Genomic DNA, 26590 nt, shown 5'->3' with positions numbered 1-26590 from the left:
TGTCTCAAAAAAGGATCAGTGGGAAGCTGGAGGCCTGAAAGATGAATAGGCATCAGTCAGGAAAAGGAGAGAAGGTAATCTCAGGCAGAAAACAAAGACCTCAACAACTCTGATGATCCCACACTTACGCCTGAAAAGAACCAATCTCTGCCTACAGTATGGAGGTAGAGAAGAGGCAGACTGAACTAGAGGGGAATTCCACCACACCCTGACCAGCTGGTTCACTGCCCACATCCATTATCTCATCTCATCCTCACCAAAAGCCTGAGAGGCAGGCAGGACAGCGGGAAACGCAAGGCACAGGGCAAATAGCCTGACAGAAGCAGGGCAACCCTAGGTGTCCTGTCCACCCAATCTGTGGCCACGAGTCTTGATTCTGCTCACATATATGCAAGTGGGTCTGGGAGTGCATGCAAATGAGAGGAGAGGGAAGAGACGTGTACCTCTCCCAGAGACAGGTATGTCATGGAACAAAGAGAAGAGACGCACTCTTCTCCCAAAGACTGCTACGTCATAGAAGAGAGCGAGGCGATGACGCACCCCTACTCCAAAGACAGACACATCATGGAGGAGAGAGAAGAGATGCAACCAATTCCCAGAAACTAATACGTCACGAAGGAGAGAGAAGAGACGCACCCCTCTCCCAGGGAGTAGTAAGTATCAGTCAGCATCCAGGGAATGAAGGTTCTGAAGAACACCCCATGCCAGCAGACACCTCGAGTGGCAGACAGATCCTAGGTGAGCATGGCCATCTCCCTGCCCACTGTCCATGCCTCCCTGTAGCCACCCTGCCTTGAGTGCAGGACAGGTCGGACCTGTGATGTGCTTCTAACCCACAGAAAATGGTGAAAATAATGGAATACCTTTCCCTTGACTGGGCTGCATTAGATGCAGAGTTGCTGTGATGTCACTCCCACGACTACAGTATGGTATAGAAGACTCAGTCTCCTGAAGCAGATAACTTCTCCCTGCTTTGAAGTGAGCTGCCATGATGCAACGGGCCGTGTGGCAAGCAAGTACAGGGGGCCTCTAAGAGTCAACAGGTGACCTCAAGGGACAGAGCACACTATTTCCCAGTCTAGCCTCTGAGGAGATCACAGTCCCACCCTGGACTGCAACCTGATGAAACCCTGAGCAAAGAATCCCACTAAGCTGTGCCCAGACTTTCAACCCACTTACACTGTGAGATAATAAACATGTTGTGTGTCAATCTGTTACACGGCAGTAAAAAATAAATATACTGCCCTGGCATGGTGGCTCATACCTGCAATCCCAGCTCTGTGGAGGCCAAGGTGGAAGGAATGATTGAGCCTAGGACTTCAAGACCACCCTGGGCAACAGAGTGAGACCTTGTCTCTATCTTGTTTTTTAAAATTTCAAGAAAAATACACTCCCATACTCCATCCCATTGGAACCTTGGTACATGCTACTTCATTCCATGCACAAATAATGATTGGTGGCCAAAACGGGGACACAGATCACTATTCAGAATTCCAAATGCTCTTTACAACCTACTACCAATACACATGATGCCAACCTCACTGAGACCAAGGTCTTTTCTTTTTTTTTTCAGACAGCCTCCCCAGAGTAGTCTCAGAGAGACTCCTGAGACCAAGTTCTTTATAACTGACCTCACAGCTTCAATTACTTCATAATTCAATTACTATATTCCACGTTTTTTAATAATTAACAAAATGCTGCCTTTGAGGTTAACATACGCCTCCAATGTTAATCTTCAGAACACTGCATAACAACCCAAAACTTGCAGATATATAACCAAAAAAAAAAAAAAAAAAATCTAAGTTAAATCTTCAAACACAAATCTTCGCTGATGATCTAGCAAGGAACTGCCTACTCTCTTCCCGAGCAGCGTGCCAAGCCATCCCTACCCTGTCCTAACCCCTGCTGGTACAGTGAGATGAGGACCTCAAGGAAGGGGGTGGCAGCCAAGACTGCCACAATTCAGGACACATTCTGGCATTTGTTGTTCAGTCACTAATTTTCCAACAGACCCACCTGACTATGCCCTCTCTTACAGGACAGGCAGAGAAAGGCTGGAGAGCTCTTGGATTACCAGTGAGGCTGGAGGGATGGACAGACTCACAGGTAAGAAAAATGCCGAAAACCGTTCCACTGCAGAACAAAGCCCACTACACTTACGCTGGAGGGACAGGAAAACCCCATATTCTTATGATGCAGCTCCTGAGGCTCCATGACCAAGCTGGGATGTGAAAGAAGACAATTCTGTGCCCCTCCCTCACCACCAGGCGGCTGCTGTCTCACAGAGAGCTCCCTCATAAAAGCCCTGTAACCCACCACACTGCACTGTTTCTATAGCAACCAGAAAATATAAAGCAACCAGTTTTACATGAAAATTATTCTCCATTAAAATGAAATACTGCAGTCAGGAAAAGAATTTTGATAAATAACTAGGTAGAAAACATCAGTAACATTAATGCTAATTATTTATTCACTACCCATACAAAAGATAATTTTTCCTAAAATTTTAAAACGATCTTAAGTTGTTCATACTGGAGGCCTGAAAACTATTTTGTGACTATTAAACACAAGGAGACATACTGGGTCCCCCATTTTGTAATTAGATAACAGTAGCAAGAGGAAGTCAACAACAAACACAACAATTAGAATTGAAATTCTGTTCTTTGCTGTAATATCTCCATCAATACAATATGCCCTCCCAAGTTTAAAGAGGGAAAAGGAATACGAAAACAACTGACCCAGGCTGGACATGGTGGCTCACAACTATAATCCCAGCACTTTGGGAAACTGAGGCCAAGGTCGGGAGTTCAAAAACAGCCTGACTAACATGGTGAAATCCCATCTCTACTTAAAAAAAAAAAAAAAAAAAATACAAAAATGAGTACGGTGTGGTGGTGACCACCTGTAATCCCAGCTACTCTGGAGGCTGAGGCAGGAGAATCACTTGAACCTGGGAGGTAGAGACTGCAGTGAGCTTAGACTGCGCCACTGCACTCCAGCCTGAGTGACATAGCAAGGCACCATCTCAAAAAAAAAAAGAAAAAAAAAAAAAAAAACTGAGCCACACAATGACAAAAACACAGAAAATATACAAATTATGAGAACAAAAAAATTTAACCAATTCCTTCAATGCTTTCTCACAAGAAAATAGCAAAACTACAAACCCAATTTCAAGTACATCATCCCATTCTCAAAAGAGGAAATGAAATTTAAAAGAACCTACGTTCGACATCCCTAAAGCTACCTGTGACTTATCACAGCCTTAATAACGAACTGTAATCAAGATGGTAATATATCCCCTGAAGACACAGAATCAGAACTTTTCACTAGAAGAATGTTAATATGTCCTATTACCCTCAGGTTCTTGGGTTGTTCACAGAACAGCAAAGCAACTGCTTTGTAACGATACCATTTACGTGTCAACATAAGGAATAAATACAAACCAAAACCTGGACAAACCAGAATAGATGCCTGGACCAGGACACACAGATCCAACCCCTACACTTGCCTCTAACCAGCCTGGGCAGGTGGGCAGGTTACAACACACTCCTGACTCAGCCAGGTGGGGCTCTGCAAACTGGCAGTTGCAGACGCTGAGACCTCAAGCCACAAGCACTAGCCTGCCGAAAAAGACTTCTCCTCCTTGGTCTTACAATCAACTATTTGGAAACACACCCTAGAGGTCACACATTCCCTGTAAAGAGATTGGGGACCACAGCCCATGGCAAACCACCTCATCCCCGCTACCTCACCACCCTCTGAATCTCGTTCTCACTGAGGCATGATGAGAGCTGGGGTACAGAGGAGGAGAAAAGACAAGTCCTGACTTCAGAGTCCCTCTGGGCAGATTCATCGCACAATATCATGTAACACACAACACATATGGGCACAGACTGGAACACATGATCTGTTAGCAATCGACAAAAAGGAACTCGTTAAGCTGAGAGATGAAAGGGAAAATGAAGACTCTACAATAAGCATCTATTAATAAAAGCAGACAGCTTAAGAAACACTGAGAAAAAGGTTCTCTTTTGGTCTCACCTTTGTCTTCTATTTATCATAAAAGGGAGTTAGCTTAGCTCATTAAATCTGTATCTCAAAACAGACACAACAGAAGTATAAAAGCATCAACTTTAAGTCATTTCTCTAATTTTTTTTTTTTAACAGTCTCACTCTGTCACCCAGGCTAGAGCACAGTGGCAGCATCTTGGCTCACTGCAACCTCTGCCTCCCAGGTTCAAGCAATTGTCTTGCCCCAGCCTCATGAGTAGCTGGGATTACAGGCATGGGCCATCACGCCTGACTAAATCCCCCCTGAAACAGAATTTCACTCGTCACCCAGGCTGGAGTGCAATGGTGCAATCCTGGCTCACTGCAACTTCCACCTCTGGGCTTCAAGAGATTTTCTCACCTCAGCCTCCCAAGTAGATGGGATTACAGGCACCCACCACCACAACTAGCTAATTTTTTGTATTTTTAGTAGAGACAGGGTTTCACATGTTGCCCAGACTGCTCTCAAACTCCTGACCTCAGGTGATCTACCCACCTTGACCTCCCAAAGTGCTGGGATTATAGGCGTGAGCCACCACGCCCAGCCGGAAACATTTTTTAGAGCCATTTTATTCCTTCCTTCCAAACCAGTATCTAATCAAGGTTTCCTTACTGCAAGTGGACATGAATATCGGGTTTAAATATTTGGTAAGAATACCTCAGGGCCAGTCAGGTGCAGTGGCTCACGCCTGTAATCCCAACACTTTGGGAGGTTGAGGTAGGATCATCTGAGGTCAGGGGTTCGAGACCAGCCTGGCCAACATGGTGAATCCTCCATCTCTACTGAAAATACAAAAATTAGCCAGGTGTGGCGGCACATGCCTGTGATCCCAGCTATCTGGGAGGCTGAAGCAGGAAAATTACTTGAACCCAGGATGCGGAGGATGCAGTGAGCTGCGATCAAGCCACTGCACTCCAGCCTGGGCAACAAGGGCGAAACACCCGATGCAGTGAGCTGCAATCAAGCCACTGCACTCCAGCCTGGGCAGCAAGAGCGAAATACCCTCTCAATTAAAAAAAAAAAAAAAAAAAAAAAAGGTGGGGGAGCCAGGTGTGGTGACTCATGGCTGTAATCCCAGCACTTTGGGAGAATGAGGCAGGTGGATCACTTGAGGTCAGGAGTTCAAGACCACCCTACCCAACATGGCGAAACCCCGCCTCTACCAAAAATACAAAAATTAGCTGGGCACAGTGGCGTGTGCCTGTAATCCCAGCTATTCTGGAGGCTGAGACAGGAGAACTGCTTGAACCTGGGAGGTGGAGGTTGCAATCAGCCGAGATCACGCCACTGCACCCCTGCCTGGTGACAGAGTGAGACTCCATCCCAAAAAAAATAAATAAATAAAAACAATCAAATATATTTTGTATTTGAATTTATTAGGGCTTCAAAAGAAGCCAAAAAACTCAAAAAAGAAGAAGACAACAATGGTTTAATGAGAGGAGTGCTTGATAAATTGAAACTGTGTTTAACACTTTCAGGAATAGTTGCCAGCATTGTTGTCAGGGCACAGTGACAGTGGCCCAGCTGCCTCATCAGCAGCTCACATGGCCCTCTGGGGCCAGCACAGACCAGAGAAACATTTCCAGTGCCTTCAATGACCCAATTTTTACAGCCAGGGTCCAAGAAACAAAAATGCACCTAGGAGGTATCACCCTAATGAACACTCAGCCTGCAACAATGAAAAAGAAGGAAAGCCAAATTGGGTTTTTTTTTGTTTTTTAATATCCTTCAAATCTCTACAACGCATCCTCTTCTACCCAACTCATAGGAAAGAAAGATCCCTCTGAGGTTAAGCAACCCAATGTCTCCGTATCACAACAGAACATTCTCCCCCAGCCCACCTGTTAACTCACTATGTTCCAAAGAGAATGAGTGTCAGGGTCTCAAGGACCCATAGCCCCCGAAAAAGCAACACACACATCCTGCTGACATAAGCCCCAAAGCATCATACCAATGTGTCCCTTTCGTCCTTGCTGCCTCCCAACAGTCAGCCCCCAGCACAAAGCGGCCTATGGAGGCCACATCCTCTCCTCCAGCAGCTGGTCATGCGCAGCTCTCCTGCACAGCCATCCCCTACACCATGGAAGCAGCTTCTTCCTGTGATATTTCTCATTAGGACTTCCCACAATTCTTGAGGCTTAATGCAAATTCCTTATACCCACGACTAACATCAAAGAACCACACCTCAACAGACTAAAACTTCGATTATTCCTAAATTTCTCAAGGATGAGATCATCTGGAGGTCAAACGTGCCTGAAATGAGCTGTCCTCACGTGGGCCCTTCTAGACCTTTCACTTGTTTGGATGTGTAAGTAGTGACCCAACACCTTTTCTTTTTTTTTTTTTGAGACGGAGTTTTGCTCTTGTTGCCCAGGCTGGAGTGCAATGGTGCAATCTGCTCTTGTTGCCCAGGCTGGAGTGCAATGGTGCAATCTCGGCTCACAGCAACCTCCGCCTCCCAGGTTCAAGCAATTCTCCTGCCTCAGCCTCCCGAGAAGCTGAGACTACAGGCATGCGCCACGATGCCCAGCTAATTTTTCTATTTTTAGTAGAGACGAGGTTTCACCATGTTGACCAGGATGGTCTTGATCTCTCAACCTCATGATCCACCCATCTCAGCCTCCCAAAGTGCTGGGATTATAGGCTTGAGCCACCGCGCCTGGCCTGACCCAACACCTTTTCTTTTGTTCTTGAGATTGTCTCATCCTGTCACCAGGGCTATGGTACAGTAGCATCATCTCAGCTCACTGCAACCTCAACCTCCGGGCCTCAAAACCCCACACCTTTACCAACTGTGTGAGCAGTGGGTTCCTATTCCCCAGGGGCAGCATCTCATCAGTAGCAAGTCATGCCACCAGCAACCCCACAATCCAACCCAGTCCCTGAAGATTCAGGTGACACTTAACTGACTTCCAGAGAGTGCAGCATCACGAGAAAAACATTAATTCCAAAGAAGGTTTTCCTCCTACATAAAACATATGTGATCTGATATAAAAAATATCTCAAGGCCACGAACAGTGGCTTACACCTGTAATCCCAACAGTTTGGGAGGCCGAGGTGGGAGAAGAACATGAACACAAGAGTTTGAGATCAGCCTAGGCAACACAGCAGGACACCAACTCTGTAAATATTAAGAGGGAAATCTGAGAACAAGACAAGAGGCACAGATTTACCCAACAGCCCAGGAGCAGTTGACTTCAGCCTCAGCTATGAATACTTTGAAACCAAATAGCTTTTATTAGCCCACTGATCTTAAATGATTTATATTTAATCTGATTCACTGAAAGCACAGCCCTCAAAAGCATCCCTGTGGGCCAGGTATGGCAGCTCACGCCTGTAATACCAGCACTTTGGGAGGCAGAGTGGGGTGGATCACCTGAGGTCGGGAGTTCAGACCAGACTGACCAACATGGAGAAACCCCGTATCTACTAAAAATACAGAATTAGGCCGGGCACAGGGGCACATGACTGTAATCCCAGCACTTTGGGAGACCAAGGTGGGCAGATCACAAGGTCAGGAGATCGAGACCATCCTAGCCAACAGGGTAAAACCCCATCCCTACTAAAATACAAAAAATTAGCCGGGCATGGTAGCAAGTACCTGTAGTCCCAGCTACTGAGGAGGCTGAGACAGGACAATCATTTGAACATGGGCAGCAGAGATTGCAGTAAGCAGATATCACACCACTGTACTCCTGCCTGGGCAACAAGAGCAAAACTCCATCTCAAAAACAACAACAAAAAAGCATCCCTGTCAGCAGCTTACACAGGACATAAAAACAAACACAAATGCATTCTTAGATGACAAACAAGAAGCTATCCTTAGGTCAGGTAAGGAAAGGTGACCAGGCACAGTGGCTCACACCTGTAATCCCAGCTCTTTGAGAGGCAGGGAGGGAGGAATGCTCAAGCCCAGGAGTTCAAGACCAGCCTGGGCAACATAGTGAGACTGTCTCTACAAAAAAAAAAACAAATCACGCTAGGCGTGGTAGCTCATGCCCGTAATTCCAGCACTTTAGAAGGCTGAGGCAGGCAGATCACCAGAGGTCAAGAGTTCAAGACCTGCGCCGGGCGCGGTGGCTCAAGCCTGTAATCCCAGCACTTTGGGAGGCCGAGGCGGGTGGATCACGACGTCAAGAGATCGAGACCATCCTGGTCAACATGGTGAAACCCCGTCTCTACTAAAAGTGCAAAAAATTAGCTGGGCATGGTGGCACGTGCCTGTAATCCCAGCTACTCAGGAGGCTGAGGCAGGAGAATTGCCTGAGCCCAGGAGGCGGAGGTTGCGGTGAGCCGAGATCGCGCCATTGCACTCCAGCCTGGGTAACAAGGGTGAAACTCCATCTCAAAAAAAAAAAAAAAAAAAAAAGAGTTCAAGACCAGTCTGGCCAACACGGTGAAACCTCATCTCTACTAAAAATAGAAAAATTAGCCAGGCATGGTGGTAGGCACCTGTAATCCCAGATACTCAGGAAGCTGAGACAGGGGAATTGTTTGAAGTCAGGAGGCGGTGGTGGCAATGAGCCAAGACCGCGCCATTGCACTCCAGCCTGGGTAACAAGAGCAAAATTCTGTCTTTAAAAAAAAAAAAAATGCCTGGTGTGACAGCACACACCTGTGGCCCCACCTACCAAGGAGCCTGAGATTGGATAACTGCTTGAGCCTGGAGGACTGCTTCAGCCTGGGAGATGGAAGCTGCAGTGAGCCATCCATGATCAGGCCAGTGTATGCCAGCGTATGCCAGTCTGGGGAGACAGAGCAAGATCCCGCCAGGAAAATCAAAAAAAAAAAAAAGAAAAAGAAAAGAAAACGAAGGTGGCAGACCAAGGCCAAGCTCATGCCTACAATCCCAGCACTTTGGGAGGCTGAGGTGGGTGGATCACCAGCCTGGCCACCATGGCAAAACCCCGTCTCTACGACAAATACAAAAAATTAGCCAAGCATGGTGACACACCCCTCTAATTCCAGGTACTCAGGAGGCTGAGACAGGAGAATCACCTGAACCCAGGAGGTGGAGGTTGCCGTGAGCAGAAATCACACCTTTGCACTCCAACCTGGGCGACAGAATGAGAATCCATATCAAAAAAAAAAAAAAAAAAAGAAGAAGAAGGCGAAGCCAAGCTAGCCTGTCTCAGTCAGGCCCTGAGAGCTATTTTCAATGAGCCCTTGGCTCCCACTGGCATCAGTGCACTTGTGAAACCCCAGAGTGAAGGTCACCCAGGCCCTTATAGATGTCAATGGCAAATCCAGTGCAGTCTAACAATCAATAAGGAAACCGTGATTTGTTTACAATACTGACACTGCACAGTGGCAGTGTCGAAAAACAAATTATCTCCCTCAAGGTAACTCCCGAATAAAATAAAATGTTCTCATGTGAGGGAAGCGCTGGTTAAGAAAAGGACTCAGCTGAACTGTGGAGGACTTATGTAAAAATAAACAGAAAGAAAGTGTGCCACACAGGGCCCTCCTCTCCCCAGAAGCAACTTCCTTTAAGCACACTGCAGGCAATGAGCCGCACAAAACAATGACTTCTGCTCTCCATTCACCTCTACATCGGCAATTAGGCGAAACTGTAATTCAGGGTGTTGACAGGAACACTGATACCACACACGGCCACCCAATGGAAGGCTCCCACAGAGGCTCACATCCAGAGGAAGGCTGCATCCTACTGACTCGAGGTAACTCTCCAAAATTCATAGTAGTTCATAAGCTTGGCACAGGTTTAACACATTAAATACTTCCTATATAAAACATTAAGTATTTCCTGCCAGGTATTACTGCCTTCTCAGACCATAAACCTTTTCAAAATTCTAACTTTTAAGACTTCCAACCAAATATTAACTAGGTATCTATCAATATGTACATAGAAGTATTATGAAACAAAAACAAGTCCAAGATAGGCCTACCCATGTGTCTGGGCAAACAGAATCCACGTTCCTCCTTCTATAATGCTTCTAGCAGCAGGCTTCAACCACCGAAATCTCTAAAACCCTTCAATTTGGACCGAAAACCACTATCTTGGCCCACATTTTACACTGTTCTGACAAAAATCTCTGAGGGCAAACACCAGTCTGCCATGAACATGCAGCACGTACGCATCTGACAAACACAAGGTTCCCTCCTGGGCTCTGCCCATCAGACTTCCCCAGATAACCATTTCCTTTCCTCAACTGAGATGCCCACTTCTTCCTCCAGAATGTAAGCACATGACACCAGCAACATCCACATCTGTCAAATGTCCCCAGGGCAGAGAATGGAGTGTGACATACAGTAGGCACAAAATAAACAGCACCCAGCTTCTGCTCCACCGCCCCTTCCCTATTCCTGCTTTCTTTGCTGTCTCCTATCACAGACCCATTCTCCTGTTTGGCCGATTTCCTCCACTGGGAATCAATTCATCTTCTCTTTTTCCAAGTTTTTTTGCGTGTGCGTGAATACCTGTGAACAAACACCACTAAGTCTTCAGAACCTGCCTACACAGTAGGCTTTCCAAGTTCCCTCCCTGTTTCAAGTTTCTCTAGATTCTCTTGTAAGAACCTTCTTAAGGAGGGGCATGATGTCTCATGCCTATAATCCCAGCACTTTCGGAGGCTGAGGTGGGAGGACTCCTTGAGGTCAGGAGTTCAAGAACAGCCTAAGAAACACAGCAAGCCGGGCACTGTGGCTCAGGCCTGTAATCCCAGCACTTAAGGAGGCTGAGGCGGGTGGATCACGAGGTCAAGACATCAAGACCAAGGTCCTGGTCAACATGGTGAAATCCCATCTCTACTAAAAACACAAAAAATTAGCTGGGCATTGTGGCGCGTGCCTGTAATCCCCAGCTACTCAGAAGGCTGAGGCAGGAGAACTGCCTGAACCCAGGAGGCGGAGGTTGCAGTGAGCCGAGGCCGCGCCATTGCACTCCAGCCTGGGTAACAAGAGCGAAACTCCATCTCGAAAAAAAAAAGAAAAAAAAAGAAAAGAAAAAGAAGGCCGGGCGTGGTGGCTCAAGCCTGTAATCCCAGCACTCTGGGAGGCCGAGGCGGGTGGATCACGAGGTCGAGAGATAGAGACCATCCTGGTCAACATGGTGAAACCCTGTCTCTACTAAAAATACAAAAAACTAGCTGGGCATGGTGGCGCGTGCCTGTAATCCCAGCTACTTAGGAGGCTGAGGCAGGAGAATTGCCTGAGCCCAGGAGGCGAAGGTTGCGGTGAGCCAAGATCGCGCCATTGCACTCCACCCTGGATAACAAGAGCGAAACTCCGTCTCAAAAAAAAAAAAAAAAAAAGAAAAAGAAACACAGCAAAACCCCATTTCTACAATTTTGTTTAAATTAGCATAGTGTGCTGGCACATGCCTGTAGTCCCAGCCATTCAGGAAGCTTAGGCAGGAAGATCACTTGAGCCCAGAAACTCAAGGCTGCAGTGAGCTATGATCATGCCACTGTAATTGAGCCTGGGTGACAGAGCAAGATCTTGTCTCAAAAACAACAGGCCAAGCACGGTGGCTCATGCCTGTAATCCTAGCACTTTGGGAGGCCAAGGAAGGCAGATCACCTGAGGTAGACAGTTCAAGACCAGCTTAACCAACATGGATAAACCCCGTATCTAGTAAAAATACAAAATTAAGGCCGGGCGCGGTGGCTCACGCCTATAATTCCAGCACTTTGGGAGGCTGAAGCAGGTGGATCACGAGGTCAAGAGATCGAGACCATCCTGGCCAACATGGTGAAATCCCATCTCTACTAAACATACAAAAAATTAGCTGAGCGTGGTGGCGTGCACCTGTAATCCCAGCTACTCGGGAGGCTGAGGCAGGAGAATTGCTTGAACCCGGGAGGCAGAGGTTGTGGTGAGCCAAGATTGCACCATTGCACTCCAGCCTGAGTAACAAGAGCAAAAAAACTCCGTCTCAGGGGAAAAAAAAAAAAAATTAGCTGGGCCTGGTGGTGCATGACTGAAACCCCAGCTACTTGGGAGGCTGAAGCAGAAGCACTTGAACCAAGAAGGCAGAGGTTGCAGTGAGCCAAGATCGTGCCATTACACACTCCAGCCCGAGCAACAAGAGTGAAACTCTGTCTCAAAAAACAAACAAAAAACAACCACAGCACTGCAAAGCCAGTGCTTTGATCCCGCTCACCCACCATCTTAAAACTCTGACACATCATCTTCTGCCTCATAAAAAGTCAGCAGATTAAATTCACGGCTACCACTGCAAACTCTATACAACCCAACTCCAGTCACGTTTCCAGTCTCATCTGCTACCATATTGTCTGATACGTCTTCATGTTCAGACAGGTTTAGCTAACATTCTCACGTTACATCCCACCTTCGCAGCCTTTGTCCACAGCCTTCCGGCAGTCTAAGATGGCCTTACTCTGATTTCTGCAGTGACATTCCACTGATTCTTTTTTTAAAACAGAAACATAGCTTACATTTTTTTTCAAATATAGCACTTTTTCCACTAAATCTCCCAGGTCACAGAGCCTTTCTCTCCTCTGATTATCTCTCTTTCCATAAGAACCAGTACTTCATGCAAGCTTTAGTCAACTGAATGCATCTTCCTCCCAGATCTGAGAGATAGAGGCCCAGGCTGCACCATCTTCGTGCTTCCTAAAACACAGCAATGCACACCGTGAGCAGCCAATGAACATCTGTGGACAAAATCAGTGGAGCCCTGGAAAAGCTGAGCCTGTCTAGTTTTAGAAGTCCCTTCCATAAAACATGTAACTCCTTCGAGCTGAAAAAAGACACAAAGCTGTTCTCCCACTATAGAGCGTACCCCACTTGGAAAAGTAGTCAGGTAAGCCAGAAGTCAGCCACACAGTGCTTTACAAACATGCCAAATGTGTGAATGGTCACAAAGACATAAAAAAACAAGATTGCCAGGCGCGGTGGCTCAAGCCTGTAATCCCAGCACTTTGGGAGTCTGAGGCGGGTGGATCACAAGGTCAAGAGATCAAGACCATCCTGGTCAACATGGTGAAACCCCGTCTCTACTAAAAATACAAAAAATTAGCTGGGCATGGTGGTGCATGCCTGTAATCCCAGCTACTCAGGAGGCTGAGGCAGGAGAATTGCCTGAACCCAGGAGGCAGAGGTTGCGGTGAGCCAAGACCGGGCCATTGCACTCCAGCCTGGGTAACAAGAGTGAAACTCTGTCTCAAAAAAAAAAAAACAAACCAAGATTACCCTCATCAAAACTGCCAAGGTCGGGGCCGGGCGCGGTGGCTCAAGCCTGTAATCCCAGCACTTTGGGAGGCCGAGGCGGGTGGATCACAAGGTCGAGAGATCGAGACCATCCTGGTCAACATGGTGAAACCCCGTCTCTACTAAAAATATAAAAAATTAGCTGGGCATGGTGGTGCGTGCCTGTAATCCCAGCTACTCAGGAGGCTGGGGCAGGAGAATTGCCTGAACCTGGGAGGCGGAGGTTGCGGTGAGCCGAGATCGCGCCATTGCACTCCAGCCTGGGTAACAAGAGCGAAACTCCGTCTCAAAAAAAAAAAAAAAAACTGCCAAGGTCATGAGAAATAAGGAAACACTGAGAAACAGTTGCAGATGAGATTAAGGAGACAGAACAACTAAATGCCATGTGAGATCCTGGATGGCATCTGGGGACAGCAAGGGAGCATTACTGGAAAAACCTCCAGCTTCCTCATCCCTGGAACCTGTGAATATCTTACATCACATAGAAAAGGGAATTAAGGTTACTTAACAGGAGAGAGGGAAATGATCCTGCACTGTTCATGTGGGCCCCATGTAACCACAAGGATTCAGAAGTGGAAGAGGGGCCAGGCACAGGGGCTCCACGCCTTCCAGCACTTTGGGGGCTGAGGCAGGAGGACTGGTTGAGCCCAGGAGGTCGAGGCTGCAGTGAGCCTTGATTGTGCCACTACATTCCAGCCTGGACAACAGAGCTGAGACCCTGTCCACAAAAAAGGGGGTGGACAGCACAAGAGTCATTGAGATGCCATGAGACTGACTTTGAAGACTGAGGAAAGCAATCGAGGCCACAGAATGGAGGCAGCCTCTGAACACGGAAAAGACAAGAAACCATATTCTCTCCTGGAGCCTCCAGAAGGAACCAGCCCTACCCACACCTTGATGTTAGCCCAGGCAGATCACGTGAGGCTTCTAATCAACAGAATTATAAAATAAATCTAAGAGCACAGTGGTTTGTTACAGGAGCACTATAAAACCAATACAGGCAGCACTGACACAAATCCCGGCACTTCTCCAAAGCCTGAGAGCTGTTTTCCTTCTACCTTCCACACCACCCGCAACACAGCTGCCTACACACCCTCCATGTGCCTTTGCTCATCCCCCTGAACGAATGTATTTATGGGCTTAGAAGAAAGCTATTGGCCGGGCGCGGTGGCTCAAGCCTGTAATCCCAGCACTTTGGGAGGCCGAGGCGGGTGGATCACAAGGTCGAGAGATCGAGACCAACCTGGTCAACATGGTGAAACCCCGTCTCTACTAAAAATACAAAAAATTAGCTGGGCGTGGTGGCGCGTGCCTATAATCCCAGCTACTCAGGAGGCTGAGGCAGGAGAATTGCCTGAACCCAGGAGGCGGAGGTTGCGGTGAGCCGAGATCGTGCCATTGCACTCCAGCCTGGGTAACAAGAGCGAAACTCCGTCTCAAAAAAAAAAAAAAAAAAAAAAAAGAAGAAAGCTATTAAGGAAAAGGAGAAGGTACAGGTTTAGTTCTAAGACAGCTTTTCTCCTCAACTCTCTAAAACTTCACTGTGCCATTAGCTTCTACTTAAATGTCCTTTCTTATAAAAGGAGGAGTCAGTTTCAACATCTTTTTTTAAAAGCCAGTAACCTGGTAATAACCCAAGTTGAGTAGAATCAGATCTAATCACTTTGCCAAAGAAAAATAAAGTTTGAATGTGAATCTCATTAATATTACATCTGCTTAATATTACCTAAACTATAAGTGAAAACACATATCACTTTTCTGAGTTTCATAATAAAAGATAAAGTATACAATTCAAAAATACCTCTCTCATGTGTTAGGGGGAAAAAATTTCTATAAGAAAATGTTGTGGCCAGGGACAGGTGGTGGCTCACACCTGTAATCCCAGCACGCTGGGAGGCCAAGGCATGTATTTTCTGTCTGCAGAGTATCAACTGTGTGATTTTTTTTTTTAAAGATGGGGTTTCACCATGATGGCCAGGCTTCTTTTGAACTCCTGACCTCAAACTCCTAATCCACCCACCTCAGCCTCCCAAAGTGCTAGGATTACAGGCATGAGCCACCGCACCTGGCTTCAACTGTGTGATTTTTAAACTCGGTGGCTCATGCCTGTAATCCTAGCACTTTGGGAGGCCAAGGCAGGCGGATCACCTGAGATCGGGAGTTTGAGACCAGCCTGACCAACATGGAGAAACCCTGTCTCTATTCAAAATACAAAATTGGCCAAGCGTGGTAGCACATGCCTGTAAACCCAGCTACTTGGGAGGATGAGGCAGGAGAACTGCTTGAACCTGGGAGGCAAAGGTTGCAGTGAGCCAAGAAAACGCCATTGCACTCCAGCCTGGGCAACGAGAGCAAAACTCCATCTCAAAAAAAACAGAAAATGTTTTGAGTGTTAGCATATTTAATATATTAAGCTCTAAAGAACTTTAAATTTCAGATAGACTATTCTCAAAGTAACAAAAATATCTATGTATGTAATTTAAATAAATTAGGAGCCAAACATACAATTCTAGTGAAGAAAAAATTCACTAAGTCTAAAAATTCCTTGAAATCAAAATCAACTGTGGGGTTGTGGAATACTAACACTGCAAGTTCTGAAGATGCAGTTCAGCCTCCTCAAAGTTGGATTTCTTATTTGTCACCATTGGAAAGGCAAAGGTTATTCAGTGTTCTGCACATCCTTTAATCAGCCAGACACCTTAGCCATAATAATTTTTAAAGTTAATCCTTTCAAGAGTGGTGCTCTGGGTTTATTTTTTTTACTTTTATTTCCTGTTTTGCAAAATGTCAAACCACATCTGGAAACATGGTGAATACTAACAAAGCTTGATTTCTTAAAAGTAAAATAAGGCCAAAAACAGTGGCTAATGCCTGTAATCCCAGCACTTTGGGAGGCCGAGGCGGGCGGATCACCAGGTCAAGAGATGGAGACCATCATAGCCAACATGATGAAACCCCGTCTCTTTTTTTTTTTTTTTTTTAAAGAATATTTTTTTAGGCCGGGCGCGGTGGCTCAAGCCTGTAATCCCAGCACTTTGGGAGGCCGAGGCAGGCGGATCACGAGCTCGAGAGATTGAGACCATCCTGATCAACATGGTGAAACCCCGTCTCTACTAAAAATACAAAAAACTAGCTGGGCGTGGTGGCGCATGCCTGTAATCCCAGACTTAGGAGGCTGAGGCAGGAGAACTGCCTGAGCCCAGGAGGCGGAGGTTGCAGTGAGCCGAGATCTCGCCATTGCACTCCAGCCTGGGTAACTAGAGCAAAACTCCGTCTCAAAAAAAAAAAAAAAAAAAAAAAAAAGGCCGGGCTTGGTGGCTCAAGCCTGTAATCCCAGCACTTTGGGAGGCCGAGGCGGGTGGATCACGAGGTCAAGAGATCGAGACCATCCTGGTCGACATGGTAAAACCCCGTCTCTACTAAAAATACAAAAAATCAGCTGGGCATGGTGGCGTGTGCCTGTAATCCCAGCTACTCAGGTGGCTGAGGCAGGAGAATTGCCTGAACCCAGGAGGCGGAGGTTGTGGTGAGCCGAGATCGCGCCATTGCACCCCAGCCTGGGTAACAAGAGCGAAACTCCATCTCAAAAAAAAAAAAAAAAAAAAAGAATATTTTTTTTAAAAAAGCCGGGCGCGGTGGCTCAAGCCTGTAATCCCAGCACTTTGGGAGGCCGAGGCGGGTGGATCACGAGGTCGAGAGATCGAGACCATCCTGGTCAACATGGTGAAACCCCGTCTCTACTAAAAATACAAAAAACTAGCTGGGTATGGTGGCGCGTGCCTGTAATCCCAGCTACTTAGGAGGCTGAGGCAGGAGAACTGCCTGAGCCCAGGAGGCGGAGGTTGCGGTGAGCCGAGATCGCGCCATTGCACTCCAGCCTGGGTAACAAGAGCAAAACTCCGTCTCAAAAAAAAAGAATATTTTTTTAAAAAGTAAAATAAGATCCCTCACTGCTTCTTGCCTTCTCTGTTCTAGATAAGTTTAAACAGTATAGCCATAATGATCTCAAGCTTACATCATCATCCAGAATTAAATCAAAGTCTTCTTTGATTGTGCCAGATATGAACGCAGCAGTAAACTAATCTTAACTCTGGTAAAACCTCAGGAACCAAGCACCCTCCACAATCTTGCCTTTCCTTTGAAATACTACATTCATTATTCCAGGAGATTAGCATTTAAGTCTGAAAACTGCCACGGCGGGGAGAGAAAGGGCTACTTACTATCAACGCACCAAGGACAGACGTCTATTTTCTAATTTTACATGAAAAATTACCTTTGATATCACAAAGTTATTAAGTATTTACAAAGAAAATCTCAATTTAAGCCATTCTTTTTTTTTTTTTTTTTTTTTTTTTTTTTGAGATAGTCTTGCTCTGTTACTTACCCAGGCTGAAATACAGTGGTGCCATCCTAGCGCACTGCAACCTCTGCCTCCCGGGTTCATCTGATTCACCTGTCTCAGCCTCCCAAGTAGCTAGGACTATAGGCGCATGCCACCACACCCAACAGATTTTTGTATTTTTAGTAGAGACAAGGTTTCACCATGTTGGCCAGGATGGTCTCAATCTCTTTACCTCATGATCCACCTGCCTTGGCCTCCCAAAGTGCTGGAACTACAGCCATGAGCCACCATGCCTGGCCAGGCATTCTTAAAAGTCAGATTTTTTAGAGGTTAAGTAATGAGGGGGGAAAATTTTATGAATTTTACCATGAAAGAAGAAATGTTCATATAAGTGATCAAAATGTTTTTATGTTAAGAAAAAGGCAGGCCGGGCTCGGTGGCTCACGCCTATAATCCCAGCACTTTGGGAGGCCGAGGTGGGTGGATCACGAGGTCAAGAGATCGAGACCATCCTGGTCAACAAGGTGAAACCTCGTCTCTACTAAAAATACAAAAGCTAGCTGGGCATGATGGCACACACCTGTAGTCCCAGCTACTTGGGAGGCTGAGGCAGGAGAATTGCTTGAACACAGGAGGCGGAGGTTGCGGTGAGCCGAGATCGCGCCATTGCACTCCAGCCTGGGTAACAAGAGCAAAACTCCGTCTAAAAAAAAAAAAAAGAGCCGGGCGCGGTGGCTCAAGCCTGTAATCCCAGCACTTTGGGAGGCCGAGGCGGGTGGATCACGAGCTCAAGAGATCGAGACCATCCTGGTCAACATGGTGAAACCCCGTCTCTACTAAAAATATAAAACATTAGCTGGGCATGGTGGCACGTGCCTGTAATCCCAGCTACTCGGGAGGCTGAGGCAGGAGAATTGCCTGAACCCAGGAGGCGGAGGTTGTGGTGAGCCGAGATCGCGCCATTGCACTCCAGCCTGGGTAACAAGAGCGAAACTCCGTCTCAAAAAAAAAAAAAAAAAAAAAGAAAAGAAAAAGAAAAGAAAAAGCCATCATTTTCAAATAATGAACAGGTGCACAATGGTTGCTTTACAAGTGAGAAAAAGAGCGCCTACAGATTTCCAGGATAATAAATAATTCACTGCACAGATGCGAAGGATAGACCTGGAAACAGGTCTCGCCCTCCACCAGTCACAAGGACGCGCTGTAACTGAGACAGCAGCACTCTGACAGCTGCCTCAACCTTGACGTCCAAGAAAAAGAAAGCGGGTGTGGGGTAGCTCAGAAGATTGGATTTTCGGTCAATAGGATTCAGTCCTTTGAGCCCCTGAAAAATTTCAGCCATACTGACATGATGGCTTTTATTTTCTTTTTTTTTTTTCTTGAGACAGAGTTTCACTCTTGTTACCCAGGCTGGAGTGCAATGGCGCGATCTCCGCTCACCGCAACCTCCGCCTCCTGGGTTCAGGCAATTCTCCTGCTTCAGCCTCCCGAGTAGCTGGGATTACAGGCACGTGCCACCATGCTCAGCTAATTTTTTTTATTTTTAGTAGAGACGGGGTTTCACCATGATGACCAGGATGGTCTCTATCTCTCAACCTCGTGATCCACCCGCCTCGGCCTCCCAAAGTGCTGGGATTACAGGCTTGAGCCACCGCGCCCGGCATGGCTGTTATTTTCACAATGAAAACCCTCTTAACTCCATTCACAAAGCCAGCTTTAGAACTGTGGGGCTTCTGGCCGGGCGCAGTAGCGGACACCTGCAATCCCAGCACTTTGGGAGGCCCAGACAGTTGGATCACCTGAGGTCAGGAGTTCGAGACCAGCCTAAGCAATACAGTGAAAGCCGGTCTCTACTAAAAAAAAAAAAAAAAAAAAAAAAAAAAAATACAAAAATTACCCGGGTGTGGTGGCAAGTGCCTATAATCCCAGCTACTTGAGAGGCTGAGTCAGGAGAATTGCTTGAACCCGGAAGGCAGAGACTACAGTGAGCCAAGATCGCGCCACTGCACTCCAACCTGGGTTACAAAGTGAGACTCTAGCTCAAAACAAAAACAAAAACAAAACTGTGGGGTTTCTTAGACTTAGAATAGTGTCTGAATGTTTTCAACCACAACCAACCAGTTCACCTCCACCAAATACCCTCGCCCCTTACTGTAAACCCAAAAAGCAGGCCGGGCGCGGTGGCTCAAGCCTGTAATCCCAGCACTTTGGGAGGCCGAGGCGGGTGGATCACGAGGTCAAGAGATCGAGACCATCCTGGTCAACGAGGTGAAACCCCATCTCTACTAAAAATACAAAAAATTAGCTGGGCATGGTAGCACGTGCCTGTAATCCCAACTACTCAGGAGGCTGAGGCAGGAGAACTGCTTGAACCCAGGAGACGGAGGTTACAGTGAGCCGAGATCGCGCCATTGCACTCCAGCCTGGGTAACAAGAGTGAAACTCCGTCTCAAAAAAAAACCCAAAAAGCTAAAACAAATCTCAATCTCCCAAATATACCCATCGTCTTTTCAAAAGCAACCATTACTTAACAGTCTCATTTAAAAAGAAACTCTGAAAACCTAAACATATGGTAAAATCAATAAGGAGGCACACTTCCATTTCGTTGTATTTCCCTACAAAGAGACATTTCTTCATTAAAATGCCAAAATTTTCACATGACCCCACTTGTTTGGCTACATTCGGCCAGAAAGTTACAAACGAAACATTGAATTCTCATAAGCAGCAGCAGCAAACTACACTTGGCCCAGACTGATTTCAACCTATCCTTTACAGCAACTGACACTTTGATGGAAAGGATGAGGAAATCAGAATAAAAACTGCTTCCGGCCTTCTTCTTTGGCCTAAAAACAGCAGTGCTACTAAAACCGCTTTCACAGAAAGCACTTTCTTCCCACAAAGACAACTCTCTCTTTAATTATGTTTCTTAATCTCTTATTCTGTCCAATTTTGAAAACTGTGTTCCCACCTCTATCTAAATTATAAAAGTAAACTTGTAATGAAAACAAATGGGGCCAGGCACAATGGCTCAAGCCTATCACCCCAACACTTTAGGAGGCTGAGGTAAGCCCAGAAGGCTGAGGCCTACAGCAACATAGGGAGAGCCCATTTCTACCAAAAAGAAAAATAAACTAGATGGGCATGGTGGCACAGGCTTGTAGTCCCAGCTACTAAGGAGTCTGAGGTGGGAGGATCGCTTCAGCCCAGACAGTCGAGGCTGAAGAGAGCCGTGTTAATGCACCTGGCAACTACACTCCACCCTGAGCAACATAGCAAGACCATGCCTTAAAAAAAAAAAAAAAAAAAAAAGACTTGCTAAAAGGAAGTGATATTAAACTAAGATGCAAAGACTGAGTGGGAGTTAGTGGCAGCTGAGATGGGGGGAGCTGCACTGGTGGCAGCAAGAGATACATTAAAGCCGTGCTCAACTGAGGAAAAGAGAGGCCAATGCAACCAGAACAACCCACGATCTGACCAGAGGCCTGGGGCAGGGTAAAGAACAGGGCATGGGGGTATGGGGAGGAGGAAAATAAATAAAAATTTAAAAAAGAAAAATAAAAAAAGAATGGGGCTTGGAATCAGAGTGAGGCCACAATCATTATTTGAGATGTCATCATAAAAATAAGATTTGAGGCCAGGCATGGTGGCTCACACCTGTAATCTCAGCACTTTGGAAGGCTAAGCCTAGCAGATCACTTGAGGTCAGGAGTGCGAACCAGCCTAGCCAACATGGTAAAACTCCTTGTCTACTAAAAATACAAAAAAAATTAGCCAGGCATGGTCGTGGGCACCTGTAATCCCAGCTACTCGGGAGGCTGAGGCAGGAGAATTGCTTGAATCCAGGAGGTGGAGGTTGCAGTGAGCAGAGATCGCGCCACTGTACTCCAGCGTAGGTAACAAAGTGAGACTCTGTCTCAAAAAAAAAACAAAAACAAAAATTGAAACTCTACCTTATACATACATAAAATAAGCATAAGCTGAATCTGACTTTACTTTAAGAGATGCCATGAATAAGGTCTCTCAAATAAACAAAAGCCACTTAATAGAAACATGGGGCAAGATGCAGTGCTCACGCCTGTAATCCCAGCACTACAGGAGGCTAACGGTAGATTTCTTAGGCCCAGGACTTCAAGACCAGCCTGGCCAACACAGGGAGACCCTCTCTCTGTATTAAGAAAAAGAAGAGGTAGGAAAATCACTTGAACCCTGGAGGCAGAGGTTGCAGTGAGCCCAGATCATACCATTGCACTCCATTCTGGGTGACAGATTAGAAGAGCAAGACTCCATCTCAAAAATAAATAAATAATATACAATAAAATAATAGAAACAATAGCCAGGTGCGGTGGCTCACCCCTGTAACCTCAGCACTTTGGGAGGCCCAGGTGGGTGGATCATGAGGTCAAGAAACTGAGACCATTCTGGCTAAAACGGTGAAACCTGTCTCTACTAAAAACAGAAAAAATGATCTGGACATGGTGGCACGCGCCTCTAGTCCGAGCCACTCGAGAGGCTGAGGCAGGAGAATGGCTTGAACCCGGGAGGCAGAGGTTGCAGGGAGCCGAGATTGCACCACTTAACTCCAGCCTGGCAGACAGAGCAAGACAATGTCTCAAAAAATGAAATAAAGTAAAATAATAGAAATAGCTATCAAAATTAACAAAGCACTCATTAAAATGATCATTTCCCAAGCCTGAAAAGGCTTCTATGGCAATTATCTAACTTCCTGAGTTCCAGGAGCTAAGGATTGACACCTTCTTTCATACAGCCTCACAAGAAAAACTAGAAAAGTTGAACTGCACAGACATTCCATTTAAAATTCCAATTAAGCAGGGTGCGGTAGCTCAAGCCTATAATCCCAGCACTTTGGGAGGCCGAGGCGGGTGAATCACGAGGTCAAGAGATGGAGACCATCCTGGTCAACACGGTGAAACCCCGTCTCTACTAAAAATACAAAAAAATTAGCTGGGCATGGTGGCGCGTGCCTGTAATCCCAGCTACTCAGGAGGTTGAGGCAGGAGAATTGCCTGAACCCAGGAGGTGGAGGTTGCGTTGAGCTGGGATCGCGCCATTGCACCCCAGCCTGGGTAACAAGAGCGAAACTCCGTCTCCAAAAAAAAAAAAAAAATTCAAATTAAGGCCGGGCGCCATGGCCTGTAATCCTAGCACTATGGGAGGCTGAGGCAGGCAGGCGGCGAGGTCAGGAGTTTGAGACCAGCCTGGCCAACATGGTGAAACCCCAACTCTACTAAATATATAAAAATTAGCCAGGCATGTTGGCATGCACCTGCAGTCCCAGCTACTTGGGAGGCTGAGGCAGAAGAATCATTTGAACCCAGGAGGCGGAGGCTGCAGTGAGGCGAGATCCCGCCACTGCACTCCACCCTGGGCGACAGAGCAAGTCTCTAAAAAATTCAAATTCAGAGAACACATACTAAAAACATTTCAAGATTTTCAGACAATAACTTTTAAAGTGTTATTTGAATTCATTCCATTTTTCTATAAAGTTTATCAAACAGGCCTCACTCAATTCCCACAGAGCACTGACTACAGAGCAGTAATAAAGTGACACAGCGTAGCATCAGACAAGGAATGCCTCATCATTTTCACCTATTAACTACAAATACTTGCTATTAAGAGACATTCTTCCATTACACTTGCCATGTGAGGGATGAAGGGACTTACACAGGGTAATGGACAGATCAAAACATTATTTTTACAACAAAATGCAGATTATTTTCTGAACTAGCATTTACTAATACTCTCTAATTATGTTATTTAATTGATAATGGGCTCACTGCCCATATGCAAAATAAGTCTCCTCTTATATTTAACCAAGCATAATCTTTCTGTATCAAACCTACTTAAAAAGTCATAAAAAGAGGCCAGGCGCAGTGGCTCATGCCTGTAATCCCAGCACTTTGGAGGCCAAGGCAGGTGGATCATGAGGTCAGGAGTTCAAGACCAGCCTGGCCAAGATGGTGAAACCCCATCTCTACCAAAAATACAAAAATTAGCCAGGCATGGTGGCGGGTACCTGTAATCCCAGCTACTAGGGAGGCTGAGGCAGAGAACTGCTTAAACCCTGGAGGCGGAGGTTGCAGTGAGCCAAGATTGCACCACTGCACCCCAGCCCAAGCAACATAGCGAGAATCCTTCTCCCAAAAAAAAATAAAAATAAAAAAAATAAAGGCAGAAAAAGCTGGGAAAAATATTCTCATATACAAATAGCATAGTTTTTTAAACTCTATTTGTAGGGAGTCCTACTTGTCACTGTATCAACATTGTAATTACAGCTAACATGACAGCCACTCATCAGCAGCAGCCCATCTGGGTGAGTGTGATGAAAGCCACTGCTGGTGTGGGGTGATTAGCATGGCTAGTACACAGAACAGCATCTGATGGTGGCAAGGCAAGTTAGAAGGCCAACACAAAATAGAGCTGCAAAAGAGGAACTCAGGTTTTAAAGGTGACACATTTAAAAACAAACTTCTGCTAAATTGTGTTATATTTTACCACAGTAAAAATAAAACACAAGAAAAAACTGCTGAAAGTTTCAAGTTTGGGTCAAATTTAGCTATATCTTGTGGGGAACTTTTCAACAAACTCAAGAGGCATACACAAAGAACAGAGAAAACGTCATAGCAACTAGGTCTTTGTTCCCTCCCATCCCGTTCCATTCAGATGGCCAGCCTATCAAATGAGATCCTGCTCTTTGGGGAGAAACTACAGAAAGAGGAGAACAACAGCTGAATGGAGGGTGGGGGAGGCCACACCAACCATACTAGATCCAATGCAAGGGTCACAATGAAAGCTGAGAAAGATATCGCCCCCACTCCCTCCCCCCGTTTTTGTTTTTGTTTTTTCTGGTTTAACTACAGTTGCAAAGCAGTATCAGAGGACTTGCATTCTCTAATAGAACTCTAGGTCTTCCAGAGCAGCCAACACTTAGTGATGAGAAATCAAGGTCTGAGATGCACCAAATAACAGTCTCAGGGTCTCTGATTTTGAACTCTCCAAGTCATGCCATTGACTGGGTCTGCACACAACAATAGTCACTGTTTCAACGGCATTTTTTCCACAAGCAATTTCATCTTATATGTCTCATCACCACAAAAAGGATCAAAAGATTCTAAGTTTTGGAGTTCAACAACTGTGTACACTCATTTCTCATTTCAAGTGTTAAGGATATTGCTCAAATCACTGCATAAAACTCTCTCCTCATATAAGAAAGCCTGAAATCTGATTTCTCTACCAAAAAAAAACCCTTCTTCCTCCAAATAGATACAAAACTAATCATAACCTGCAAAACCCATGAAAATCTAAGCATGTTTACATCTTAACTGTTAGAAAAAAAATAGAGAGCTGGTAGACCAGCTTCATCTACCCAAGCCTCTTCTAAAACTTCCTGGAACCTGGTATACAAGACTAACCTTCCAAAAACACAACAGAAACAGAAAATCTTAGTGGGGCACCAGGAAAAGAGCAGGCCTCGAGAAAATCAAGACTCCCCCCAGTCCAACCTTCCCATGACACAGATACAAGAGTTAACAGTACAATCCCTCTTCGAGAGGGAACTGAATCAATGTGGCAGGGCCAATCCTATACAAACACACACGCGAGCTCTCACACACACATACACACACACACACACACACACACACACACCCCACACACACAGCTACCGCCCTGCCAGGGGATGATGAAATGAGGAACGGAAATTAACATTTCAGGCAACGTCTCACATTGTTCCTTGAGGCCAAGGGCTGCTGTTGCAGCCGCCACCGCCACCGCTTTCCTCCCAGCCGCCCCCCCGGCCCGCCTACCCTCCCCCTAACACCCCCAGCACGGCTACCCGCATTCCTGCCCCTCCTCGGCCTACGCGCGCCTCCAGCAACTCTGACGCCCCCAAGTCCCCCGTTCGCCCGCCCCCTCCGGCTCGGATCCCGAGAGCCGTCTGCTCTCACTTCAAAACAGCGATAATAATAGGGACGCTGAGAATAACAACTACGACCAGCACCGCGAGGGCGCCCCTCTCACGGGTCAGAGGTCGGCGCCTCCGCTCCGCAGCACCCGGCACCCGCCCGCAGGCCCTGGAAGCCCCTCCCAGCAGCCCCAGGTCCCCAACACCCTCAGGCCGCCCCAGAGCCCCCCGTCCGCCTCTCACGGCCGCCCCGGGCCCCCGGCCACCCAGGCCCGCCGCGGAGCCCCCCGTCCTCCCCTCACGGCCACCCAGGCCCGCCGCGGAGCCCCCAGTTGGTCCCTCACAGCCGCCCCGGGACCCCGGCCACCCAGGCCGGCCCGGAGCCCCCGTCCGCCCCTCACGGCCACCTCGAACCGCTCGGCCTCCCTCACAGCGCTCCGAGCTCCCCCGACCTCCCAGGCCCGCCCTGGAACCCCTATTGGCCCCTCGCGACAGCCTCGGGCCCCCAAAACCCCCCGCCCACCCGGCCCCGGCCCCCCAGACCCGCCCCGAGGCCCGAGGCGCAGCTTCGCCGCCAGGGAAGGCCTGCAGGCCGCAAGGCCGCGCGAATGCCCCGCGACCGCCCCGACCACCGCCCCCAGGCCAGCGGCACCTCTCACCGGGCTCCGAGGGCTGCGCGGCTCCGCGGCGGCTCACCGGCGGGGCGCGAGCGCTGCCCATGCAGCCCGCGGCCGCGTTTCCCGGGCCGCGCGGCCCGAGCAGGAAGGCGGCGGCGGCGGCAGCGGCGCGGGCTCGGACCCGGCCGAGCTGCGAGGGCCGGCGGGAGGCGAGCCCGCCCCTCGGACGCGCCCACGGCTCGGGCGAGCGCCGCGACTCCCGGTGTGGACGCTACTGAGGGGCCGTCTGGCCGCGGGCTCGGCGGCGGCGCCTCCCGGGCTGGGGCCCTCGGTCCATCGCGCACCGTCTCAGGGCGGCCTCTGGCTCCAGGACCCAGCGGCGGCTGCGGCGGGCGCCGGCCGCATGAGACGCTCCCGCCCATTGGCCCGCCGTATCCGCCACCGCCATTGGCCCGCCCCGGCCGGCC

At 47.5% G+C, this 26590-nt stretch overlaps 1 protein-coding gene across 5 annotated transcripts in view; it reads right to left on the bottom strand.

Moving 5' to 3' along the window:
• ANKRD11 (ankyrin repeat domain containing 11) overlaps window positions 1–26520 on the bottom strand; it is a 234351-nt gene extending 207831 nt beyond the window's left edge. For all 5 annotated transcript variants that reach the window (XM_074405299.1, XM_074405306.1, XM_074405309.1 and 2 more), the window contains exon 1: window positions 26166–26520. The gene's annotated coding sequence lies outside the window, so the exon portion shown is untranslated. The remainder of the gene's footprint in view (window positions 1–26165) is intronic.
• Window positions 26521–26590: the final 70 nt, after the last annotated feature.

The sequence above is a fragment of the Saimiri boliviensis genome, chromosome 1 (assembly GCF_048565385.1).
Source record: "Saimiri boliviensis isolate mSaiBol1 chromosome 1, mSaiBol1.pri, whole genome shotgun sequence".
Lineage (NCBI taxonomy): Eukaryota > Metazoa > Chordata > Mammalia > Primates > Cebidae > Saimiri > Saimiri boliviensis.
The sequence above is the reverse complement of the archived record's forward strand: the minus strand, read 5'-3'. Positions and strand labels throughout refer to the sequence as shown.